This window comes from Lagopus leucura, unplaced genomic scaffold (genome assembly GCF_019238085.1).
Source record: "Lagopus leucura isolate 7727_CA_CO unplaced genomic scaffold, USGS_WTPT01 Super-Scaffold_100014, whole genome shotgun sequence".
In the NCBI taxonomy this organism is placed as follows: Eukaryota; Metazoa; Chordata; class Aves; order Galliformes; family Phasianidae; genus Lagopus; species Lagopus leucura.
The window spans coordinates 16,596,464-16,608,652 of record NW_024962268.1 but is presented as its reverse complement, the minus strand read 5'-3'; positions in this window follow the sequence as shown (position 1 = coordinate 16,608,652).

Sequence of the window (12,189 nt, the reverse complement as noted above, 5' to 3'; positions counted from 1 at the left end):
CATTTAATGGCTGTCCCACTTGTCACAAACTGATGAGGTGTCGGGCAGTGCCCAGCTCCCATCACAGGGCAGCATGTGCTCATGGTCAGTGCTTCGTGCTGGCCTCTATCAGAATGTACTAGCTTGGTACATTGGGATGTCTCAGGAGAGAGGAGATATGAGATAATGTGCAGAGCAACACAAGCTAATGGGCAAAGGGCTCTGAGAGGCTGCAGCACTCGGTGTAGCTCTTGCATTCATCAGGAAATGATGAAGGGCTCTGTTGAGTCAGGATGTCTGCCTGGAGCTGGAAAAAAGCAGGCTTGTAGTGCCTTGGTGTTTCTAATGGTCTCTGAGAAGCCTGGGAGGTGTTTCTTTGGATCCCTGGAGAGGCAATGAATCCTGATGATGAAAAGCTTGGTTTGACAGCACGAGAGGCAGCTGCCAGCCACACTGAGAGCTCACACAGCCAGGCAGGGCAGGCAGCCAGGTCCCAGTGAAGGGGACGTTTGTGGAAACTTTGTGAACCCAAAAGGGCAAAAGTGACTCTCATTTCAAAGGAGAGCACAGGGCTTCTCTGGGCAGGCCAAACAGCCTTGCAGCTCTGGGAAGGGTGCTCCTCCTGCTGCTGGCAGGTCTGGAGCACCCTGCTGGTGTGCTCCTTGGGGCAGAGCCAGCTGTTTCCCAGACACCAGCACTGCTCTTTTGCCATTCTGGTGCTGCAGTAAGCAGATGTTTTCCCCAGGACTGTGGTGACAACATGAAAAACAGCATGCTTTTTGTTAACTTTTCCTACATATGCACATCAATAGCTGATATGACTGCAGGTTGTTTCTTTCCAATCGTAAGTCTCTGTTTAAGATCTCTTCCAACCCACCAGTTTAATATTCAATGACTTCCTAAACCCATTTTCTGTCTATAGATCTCAAGTCATTTTGAAGCTATGACAGCATGGTACTGTAGTTGTGCATAAATTAGATAGAAAAAAATAAGAGAGTCAATTTCCACATTGGTCTAAGCCAGTGCTATAATTCAGTCCTCAGTCTTTCCTCATCTCCAGCTTCCAGTCACAGGATTGAAATTTCATCCTTTCTCTAGAGTAAAGTTTGAAGGAAGCACAAAAGCTTCTCAAGAACAGAATTTGCAGTGATTTTATACATACAACAGTGTTTCACCAGCAGTTATATAAATCTAAAAGTATAATGTACCAGAGAAGTATAACTACTGAGAACAGTATGATAGCTGAATTTCGTGCTATTTGCTATAATCTTCTCATTTAATATGTCATATATATTTCAGAATGTAAGCACTCCAACAGACTTCTCCTTAAATTTTGAATTGGTAATGTAATCCACATGACAAAGAGTAGAAAATATGTTGCATATTCATCTGTATTAGCAAGTCTGTCCTGAGGACAATCAGGAAAAGTGTAAATATAGGACACAGAATTAATCTTTTCCAAAAGCCTTTATATCATCAAGTAGAAAAATTCCAGGGCAAAATTTCTCATACTGCTGTACTTATATTGGAATTATCCCTTAAAAATGTATTTCTAATACACTTAAAGCAAACGTACAAAGCTATAGACAAAAAAGCCACCTATCTTCTGTCCTGGGAAATTCTGGCAGTGAAATAGTACAGCAGACATAGTGGTTCAACAACTCAACCAAAGCCTCCAGGGCAAAATTAAATTTGTACCCAATGGACAGCAACACATGATCAGAGGAGTAGTTTTGATCCTATATGTAGTGTTAATGAGCTCAGCTCTGGAAACACTCAAAAAGTATGCTGGCAGTGTTTTTGAAGTTTTAGAACAAACTGGCAAAGAGAGTCATGAAATCATTCAAAGTGCCTTTAAAGACAACCTTCCTTCATCTCTTTTTTGAAGAGAAAACTGAGTCCTCTTGATTTTCTTTCATATATTGGCTAAACAAATGGAGAGAAAAGATCAATGGACAAACACATCGTAAGAACTTGTAACTAGACCATAAAACCAAGTGAATTCAAATCAGAATTGGAAAACTAAGAAAGTAGAGCATTGCCCAGTCCTTTATATGCTTGCAAGGCATTCTGCTGGAAGACATAAATTCACATTTTTTTCATCATAGAGGAGAAAGAAGTTGTTGTGGAATGGGCTAAGATACATGGATCAAAATAAAAGCTACCCCCAGTCTATTTAGCACATGCCAACAGATAGGTAACTCTTGTTGTGAGGTGTCTACATCCTTCTGTACTCAACAGAGAAAGCAAACGGAGAGAATGGATCACACCATTTATCACAGATGCCAGTCTCAAGAGGAGATGAGTTGCCTTTTGGAGTTGTCTTCCTCAGTTGTTTGGAGTAAGAAAAGAAACAACTTCATCTGGATGCCTAAGCCTCTGAGAAAATTATGCATGGTGAGTCCCAGCACTCTTGAGCTGGAGTGACCCAGCAGACCACTGCAGTCCTTCCTCAGGCTTCTATCAGCTTGACATCACATAACATTTTAACCCAAGGTTTGGCCTCTCTGTTGGTCATGTGAGGAACGGTCACTCCTGGCTGTATTTATGCAGACATTGCTCAGTAAGAACAGATTTCTTGCTTCAAATCCTGCATCCTTCTGCACTTCAGCCTTTCTTAGCTTCTTGCTTCTTCCCATGTCACTTACACTCCTAATCGATGAGACCAGCAGGTACTTCAGGTACTAAAAAAACATTATATAGCTGCTAAAACCTGGTGGGATGATTCCCATGACTGGAATGTGGCTATCAATTGCTATAAGTTCAGAAGGGAAAGGTGAGGAAGGAGGGTAGATAGTGTTGCTATCTAAATCAGAAAAGGAATCAAATGTGAAGAGCTGTCCCTGAAAACCAGCCATGAGTAAGTCAAAAGCCTCTGGGTGATGGTTAGAGACCAAGGAAGCACAGGGAGCCTTGTGATCAGTGTCTACTATAGGCCAACAGATCAAGGAGAGCCTGTTAATGAGGCCTCTACCTCTGGAAAAGGCTACAGGAGGTATTACGATTGCAAGTGCTCATCCTGCTGAGGAACTTCAATCACCTAGACATCTACCGGAAAAGTAATATGGTGAGCTATAGGCAATTCAAGTGACTCCTGGAATGCATTGATGATAACTTCCTGAGTCAACTAACAGAAGGCCCCATCAGGGGGGATTCAATACTGGACCTGTTGCTCACCAACATAAATGGTTGGTGACATCAGGATTGGAGGCTGGCTGGGCTGTAGTGACAGTGATGGCTGAGTTCATGCTCCAGAGGGATACGAGACAGCCAGAGAGAAATCAGGATGCTAAATTTTAGGAAAGCTAACTTCCAGCTCTTCAGAGAGTTATTCAACAAGACACTGGAGAAACTGTCCTCATGGGCAAGGGTGCAGAGCAGAGCTGGCAGGTCTTTAAGGAGGCTTTCCTCAGGGTGCAAGAGCTCTCCATCCCCAGGTGTAGCAAGCTGGGTAAAGAAGGCAAGATCAGTGTGGCTGAACCGGGACCTGGTGGTCAAACTGAAGAGCAAGAATAAAATGTACAGGCTGTGGAAAGAAGGACAGGTATAGTGGAAAGTGTACAGGGGCTTCACCAATGGCAAAACCTCTTTGACCAACCTTAGAGGCATTTTATGAGGGTACCACTGCATCAATGGACAAGGGAAGAGCCACTGATGTCATCTATCTGGACTTCAGTATGCCAGCTGTATCCTGAACTTCTTCAAAAGAAGCATGGCCAGCAGGGCAAGGGAGCTGATTCTGTCCCTCTACTCTGCGCTGGCGAGGCCTCACTGGAGTACTGCATTCAGATGTGGAGTTCTCAGTACAGGGCACAGACCTATTGGAGTGCATCCACAGGAAGGACACAAAAATGAACCAAGGAACAGGACACCTCTGCTACAAGGACAGGCTGAAAGAGAGCTGGGGCTGTTCAGCCTGGAGAAGAGAAGGCTCTGAGATAACCTGATAGCAGCCTTTCCATATCTAAAGGGGAGATGTAGGAAAAAAGGGGACAAACGCTTTAGCAGGGTCTGTGGTGATAAAAATAGGGGAAAGTGACTTCAATCTTGAAGATGTTAGATTTAGGATAGGTATAAGGAAAAAATCTTTTATAGTGAGGGTGGTGAGGCACTGGAACAGGTTGCCCAGAGATGCTGTGGATGTCCCTTCCTTGGAAGCATTCAAGGCCAGGCCATATGGGACTTTGAGCAACCTGGTCTAGTGGGAGGTGTCCCCCCTGCCTATAGCAGGGCATTGGAACTAGATGATTTTAAAGGTCCCTTCCAATACAAAACATTCTATGATCCTATGATTCTATGATACTTACAAGGTGAGGCTGGATCAGGCCCTGAACAACTTGATTGAGCTGTGCATCTCCCTGTTCCTTGCAGGGGAGCTGGTCTAGGTGACCTTTAAATGTCCCTTTCAATTCTAAGGATTCAGTGATTCTGTGATTCTTGCTGCACTTCCTTTACAGTGGTCCAAGCCCTCCACAGCTAACTCTTCTTTCTCACATCCTCTTACAGGTTTTCTATAGAGCTTAGTGTATGCATTGCTTCTTCTCTGCCTTACAGACAGGATGCACGTATGTCAGTGCCATCTGGCATCACAAGGCTCCATGTTCCTGTGGGGTAGCCTTGCATGGTCCTAACAGGAGGAAGCCCAGGGTACCCAGAAGCCTGATGTTCTCCATAATTAAGTATTTCCAGCAATAATTTCGAACTGAAAGAAAAGTCTTGGAGCATAAGCATTTAAGAAGGGGGCTTCGGAGCAGTGCTACAAGACAGTGCTCTATCTCCCTCTAGTGATGTCTGGGATCAGGGAGGTGGGTTCAGGTTCTGTCTGGCTCACCTCTCAGTTTGTCTTAGCCTGGCTGAGTCTGGAAGGGCTACTCATCTCTCTGGGACCTCAACTCTCTCCATGGTTTCCCTTAGCATCTTATCACCCTCTTTTCCTACCCTAGGGAAAGGGATGATCTCAACTATTGAGTCTACGAAAAGACTCAAGTCAAAAAGAAACAAAGCCCATGCCACAGATACATCATACACGAGATACGATAACACACCAGCCCTGACCCTAATTAGAGCTGCTTTTCCTTCCCCCAGAACATGGTGGGAAGCCCAAGTCCACATCTGATTAGTGGTTCTTATCTTTGTCTACAGGAGAGAACTCTGGCCAAGGCTACATTAATACAAAACATTCTATGACTATTGACTTGTAGGTCACATTTATTAGTGTGGGAAGAGCTGCAGTTTCTTAGGTAGCATCATTTAGCAGAGGCCATGTCAGAGCTCAAGCCATCTACATCTGCCAAGGTCATGTAGCTCTGGAGATGACTGTCTATGAACTTAGTTCACAAGGCAAGAAAGCAGGAGATGCAAAATAGTCTAACATCCGAAGGGAGTATGTCCAGTCTCTTTGGTATCATGCACTGGCTCTACTTGTTGCACTTCTCAGAAAATACCCTGTATTACCTTCCTTGAGCAGGAGACCTCCCAGATTCGCTCTCTCTGGATAGTAGCACTTGGCAGGGGATCAACACGGTGTCTTGGATCACACCTTGGTCACACATCCTGGTGCAAGATTGAATGTACATCCTCCTGAGCTTCTCTGTATGCTGTCATGCCCTCTCCTGTACAGAAGTGGGGTACCAGCCACTGGGCAGTGCAGTGTGGAGTCAGTAACAATTCCAGCTGAAAATGTCTGTGGGACAGAGCATTTGTCACAAAGCTCTGGAGTTGGGCAGGCTCTATCTATCAGGGCCAATCTACCAGCCAGCTATAGCAGCAAACAAGCAGGGCACAGCCACTTCCAGCCGGCTGCTCCGGAAGGCACCGGTTTGTCTTGAGTTTGCATGAAAAGCAAAGCCCACTAGGTGGCAGACACAGGTCTATGTTTATCGCAGCAAAGATCCTCAGGATTAGCTCTCTGAAAAAGCAAAACATACCCTAGTGACTGTATCCTGAGCACACTGGTATTTAGGTTTCCTAATATGTCTTGAGCGTTTCTTAGGGATTATTATCAATTAAATGTGAGATTTTATTGCCATATGCTGAATTAGAAGTGCTGTGCTTTTCAACTTGCCTCCATTGTGGAAGCTTTGCCAGAGTGCAGCTATATATCTGTTAGAGCCCTCTAAAGAGGCCACTGTGGCTGAAAGGAAGAAGTTTCTTTTTCTGCCACATCCCCCTCCCACTCCAGACACCACTGTGCCAGACCTGTCTTTCCCAGATCCTGGGTCACCCTGGCAGTTCTGCTAGCTGAGATGGGGGTGGCTCCATGAAAGGCCCAGCAAAGGCTAGGAAAAACACAAGAGATGTCTGGGAAAAGTGAGGGGCGGGACTTACTGCATTCTTCTAGGGAGTAGGAGCTGCTAGATGTTACCTACAACTTCACCTTCAGAGACAGTCTCTTCATGAATCTGCTTTTATTTGAGGTATACATTGGCCCCCCCCCCCCCCACCTAGTTGCATTCACAGGTATAAAAAAGCCAATTTTGATTTGGGATGGACACCAAAGTGTAGGTCTCCTGGTCCAGCACACCCTGCTCAAGGTAGGTGAGATCAGGTTGCTTAGGTGCTTTTCAGTCCGTGTGTTGAAGATCTGCAACTATGGAAATTCCCTACATCATTGGTTGCTGTTGCAACATTCCCCTATTCTGTTTCAGTGTTCCCCTACACACACAGACATACACACACATTTTCTTTTCATCTAAATTAAGATTCTTTGATGCTCCAGTTTGTGCCTCTGCTCTTGTCCTACCCCTGCACACCTTCAAGAACAGCTAATTGGCTCAGTTTTAACCTATCTTTAGACAGCTGCAGGAAGCAGTATTCCTTCACCTTCTCCAAACAATCCACTCCCACAGGAGTCTTACACCAATGGAGTTCTGCTATCAGATATCATCATGACTGCATTTTGCTTAAAAAGATACTTTCCAGTTTCTAATTAGAACAGTTTGCAAGGCACTGGGCAGTTACATAAATAGACCTGGTTAACACAGAGATCCTGAAGCAAAGCTTTTTATGGCGCTTCAGGAGAATCAGTGCACGTTGTTGATAGGCTACACCCATTCAAGGAAACGCAGTTTGCAACGCTAGCAGCTGACACCCACACATAAAGCTTTAACAGATTCAGCTGGACTGAGGGCTCTGTGCCACATACAGGGTCTCACCACAAGTCGGGAGACCTGACCAGACTACTTGCCCCCTTTCACCCCACCCTCTTTCAGAGATCCCCACCCCAGAGCGGGCCTGGTTAAAAGTCCCTTTAATCACTTCTCGGCTGCCATAGGTCCTAACCCAGCTGTTTATATGTTTAAGGTAAAACAGCAGCAGTCCTGGTTTTCTTTCAAGCACAATGGCTGTAATTTATTGCCCATGAACTGCTTCACTCCTTGATTATCTGGAAGTTGATGGAAGCTTCATTTCCAGACTCTGGGAGCTCTGGTAATCAGAGCGCTGAATCATACGGGCTGTATTGCAAGCGTGGATGATGTGAGCTACAAGGAGCAGGACAGGTTATCACTGTGCTCACAGACAATGAATCAACATAGAGACATCATTAAAGAACTAAAACTGAAGGAGGAGAGTGAAAGGAGTTCCAAGTCGCTTGAACTCACTGATTATGTTCAAAACAACTGCCTGGCAAGTGGGGAATTCTGGGATACTTTGAGTTATCCTTACCGACATAATATTCCTTCAAAAAACAGAGCACAAAATGATTGTTACTGTGCTAAAAAACAGTGTTGTTGACAACTTTGTTTTTAGTGACTCAAATACCTCTCTATGCACAAGTACAGTGCAACAGCAGAAGCAGCAGCCTGTCTTTCAGAGCTTTTACTAATGATTAATGCATAACTCCCATTGAAATGTAAAAGTTTGACTGACCATGACTTGTAAACATGGCTGCAGTCAGCCTGCAAAATTGTCTAAAAGAGGAAAGGGAGATGAAAATTTCCCTAACTCCCATGTTCGTCTATAATTGACACCCTTACATCATGATTCCAGGCACCAACATTTGCATTCACTGTCATAGGCTGGATGAATGCTGCATCGCTTCACTGCCCCTTTCCATCTTTCCTATGCCTTTGAACCAGGCACACTGGATCTGTGTGATCTGTGGAAGCACTGTTACATCTGTAAGAAGAAAATTCTCTTCTACAGAAGGCATGAAGATTTTTTGGGTGATTCATTTGAAGATGAAATAAACTTTCTGGATTTATGTTATTAAAAAGTAGACAAACAAGCAAAAACAAAACAACAACAACAAAAAACAGCACAAAACCCTCCTTGTCTCATGCAAATCTCATTTTGATTGGAAGTGTCTGTTTTTTGTATTGCATTACGTAACACACAAATATTTGAATATTCAAAAAAAAAAATTGAAGCAAAAGTAGTTTAGCATACAAACTAGAAACATATGTTGAAGCAGGATTTTTTCTTCTGTAGTTTGAGTTGAAACCTCAGCAAATTTCGTTTCAGAGAACATTTCAAACTGGGCATATTCTTGCCTTCTCCTCCACCACAGCTTGCTTCACCCCTTCCACCGCAGACTTCTGGTTTCAGCACTGCTCTGCAACACTACTGGAGTTACAGGAGTCCTTTCACTCAGTATTTTTGTACACGGGGTCACATTTCCAGAGGGATTGTTTTGAGCAAAGCTGTGCAAATCTGCTTGCAATGACAACCTTGCCCAGGTCTGCTCAGGACACAGGCCAGTTCTGCCTGGCATGCAGTGTAGCACAAATGGAGGCTTTTCTCAGCTCTTATAATCGCAGCCAGACTCTGTGCTGCTTAATTTAACAGCTAGGCTCCGAGGCCAAGATTTTTTTGTTAGCAGAATCACGTGGGAATTGTAAAATGCTCAGAATGTCTAAAAATCAGTCAGCTTATTCAGAGGGCTGAGCAGTGGGCTTCAGGGACACAGCTTTAGACAGACAGTTTCAGAAGTCTTGGCTCTACCAGCTGTTACAAGGTGATGAACACTCTTCCTTTATGTGGCTAAGAGAGCTGCAAGTATTCAGATAACTGCGCCCCATTACCAGCTTTAGAAATCTGGCCTCTAATCTAGTGCATGCTGTATTGTCCCCCTTTCATTTGGGTAATCATAATTTTATTGTGCATAAGACAGCTTTTACTGGGGAATGGAAAATAGATCAGGTTGAGCCTTTTAATTGTCTTTTCTTTACAAGTGGGGAAAATGTTTTCACTGCTACATTCCTGCCTAGCAGAAACTAGAAATGATATCATGGGAATTTGTTAGCATGGAGAAATGGTGTTAAGGGAGACCATTAGGAAGCCTCAGGGGAAACAGGAAAATAAATGTTAACATAGCATATAAAGAGTGCTCTCCTTTGGTCAACTCAGTAACAAACCTCGGAAAAAATTCGTGTTCTGTTCAGGACTTCCACCACCTTTCTTCGGGATTCGTTTGAACTGTGCTGGAACCCACTTGCAGCTACCTTGGTTTCCCAGACATGCAACCACATGTGTGCAGGCAAGAGTGCCTCATCCTCATATCGCCCACCAGCATGTTGATGTGGCACTCAGTCCTATGGACCTGACTGGATGAGACAGACATAAATGCAGCTGGGGACACCCAGTAGTGTCTGGTCATAGATGAGCTAGTCCTTCTCTAGAGCATATCTGGTAAGATGCTGGAGAAGACAAGGCATGTGTCCCTCAAACACCTCCTGCAGAGAATGTGTGGCCCATAGTAGCTCAGAGCTTAGCCGCTCTGCCTTCTGAGCACCACATTTTAATTTGATCCTCATTTCTCTTCAGAGAGTAAATGCTGGTATCCTTAGAGCTACAAGCAAAACAATTTTCTTATTTACAGTTATTCTGCCTCAGAAAGAAGATGGCCATATCCCTGCTCAAGCAGAAGCAGTCCCCAGTATATGCTATGCACTAGCACTGGTGTTGCCTGGAACAATGTGAGATGTGAGGTCATGATTAAGCATCAGGGAAAGACATGTATGCTCCTGCCCAAGGCAGCTGTGTCCTGGATTTGTGGTCCCCCTGCACAGAACTCACAGAAGTGAGTGGTGAATCTGCCTGAGGCTGCTTCTAGTGACCTCAGTGCCCTTCACCATGGTTTGAACAGATGTTCTCAGGTCACTTTGAGCTGCATTTACTATAGATATCTTTCCTTTCCTTGCCACGCACATTTTCTCTTATATTGTATCTAGCTCTCCACCTCAGCAATACTAACCTGCCACTTCACCACAAGCCAAAAGGCTGTTCAAGCACTAGGAAAAATTGTCCCCAATAAATTTTTCTCTACTTTTTAGCAAGTTGTTTGATATTACTGACTACACCCTTACTGCTTTTATGTAAAAACAGTAAGATTTAACTCTTTATTCATGGCTGATGAACACTGGCAGAGAGTCTGCATACCTCTGCTCTCTTTCTGCTCACTGCAGTACTTACAGGGGCCTGTAAGAAAGCTGAAGGGAAGCACTTATTGAGGAGTGTAGACAAAGGATGAGGGAAAGTGGTTTTAACTAAAAGAAAGGAGATTTAGATTAGATATTAGGAAGAAATTATTTATTATGGGGATAGTGAAGCACTGGCACAGGCTGCCCAGAGCAACTGTGGTGCCCCATCCCTGGAGTCACACAAGACCAGGTTGGATGGGACCCTTGGTAGTCTGATCTGGTGGGTGGCAATTTGCTCATGGCAAGGGGTTGGAGCTGAGTTTGTTTTATGGTCCCCCCCAATTCAAGCCACTTTATGATTCTATGAATCATATTATGGTAAGTGTAGTTCATCTCAGGGGCCAGTGAACAGCAAAGTACAATGGCATAAAGAAGTCTGATTGCAGTGTCTTCCAGCTGACTCAAATGCAATATCCAAGCGAAATGGTTTCAATGGATGGATTAAGAAAAAATCAATTAACTATTTTTGATTTTCTCCCATAAAATATATACACTGAAACCCTATGTTTTTTCAGTAGTATGGCATTTAAGTAAAACAACTAGAATACTAAAAAGGAAAACTCTAAGACAGCACAAGAATCCATGCCATACCCAGGTAGAAGTATTTCCAATACAGAGCAAAGCATTTGAGGACTCTGGGTTGTTCGGGATTCTTAGTACAAACTAATTGACAGTCTTGTACAGTCTTGCCAACAGCTAAGTGGTAAATATGTGGGATAAATACCAGCTTCTCAGTGGGAAGGACTCAGCACCGACTGCAGGACAAACTGCAGGCCTCTTTCTCTGCACACAGGGCTTCAGGCAGTGAACTCTGAACTCATTCAGGAGATATGATATTTATCCTTCTGCAACGCCCTATAACAGCAGCAAAAGCCATTTCATTGTGAACAGGAGCACCTGAGTTTCAATGTGATTACTGCTGCCCACATGGGCCTGCTACACAATGGTTTCAAAGCACTGCTGTGGAAAGGAAGGCTCCCTAGACAATATGCACAAGCTAGCTCTGTACAATGTATTTGCATTTTATTCACTCTCCTTTGCAGAGTGAACGTGTAATCTGGGAGCTCTGGCAGACTGCAACCTGCCATGTGCCAACTGTGCCATTCTTGTGTAAAAATACAAGCATTACACTGAAGGGTAATAAATAAGATCCAAAAGGAATCATTCCCCTCTAGTGAGCACTTCACCTATAGAACCTGTGTCTGTTTTGGGAAATTGTCATCATAAAAGCCAGAAACCAAGTACTGTAGGGATGCCAACAAGAATGATTAGCTGTCTAGAAACTGTTACCTTTCCAGAGAAGTTGAAGTAATGGAACAGGTGGCCTTAGGAAGCTGAAGAAGTTTCTAAGAATAGATGAGAGAAATTTTGTCGGAAATGGTTAAATTATATCTGATCTTGTCTTGCAACAGAGGAAGGGACTAGCTGGCCCTCCAACATCCCTTCTAGAGCTATTTTTGTGTTTCCATGACAACTCTTCTTCAGATACAATTTTTCATTGTATCACTGGGGTATTCTAAGGTGACTCACAGAAGCAGCTTATGGGAGTTGGTATTTAACACCCACTTGCAAATAGCTAATAACATTTTTTCCTCTGAACTGATCCTCCTATGAATTCTTTGAAGACACTCACTTTTATATGAATCTGTTTTGAAACTGTTTTCATCACGTTTCCATCCCTGTACTGAAATTCAGCCGAAGATAGGATGACAGCAGCAAGAGCACACCCACTCATGGTAGGATGGAAAGGGAAGAATAGTTTTCCTATAGTTACTACCAAAGGAAGTTC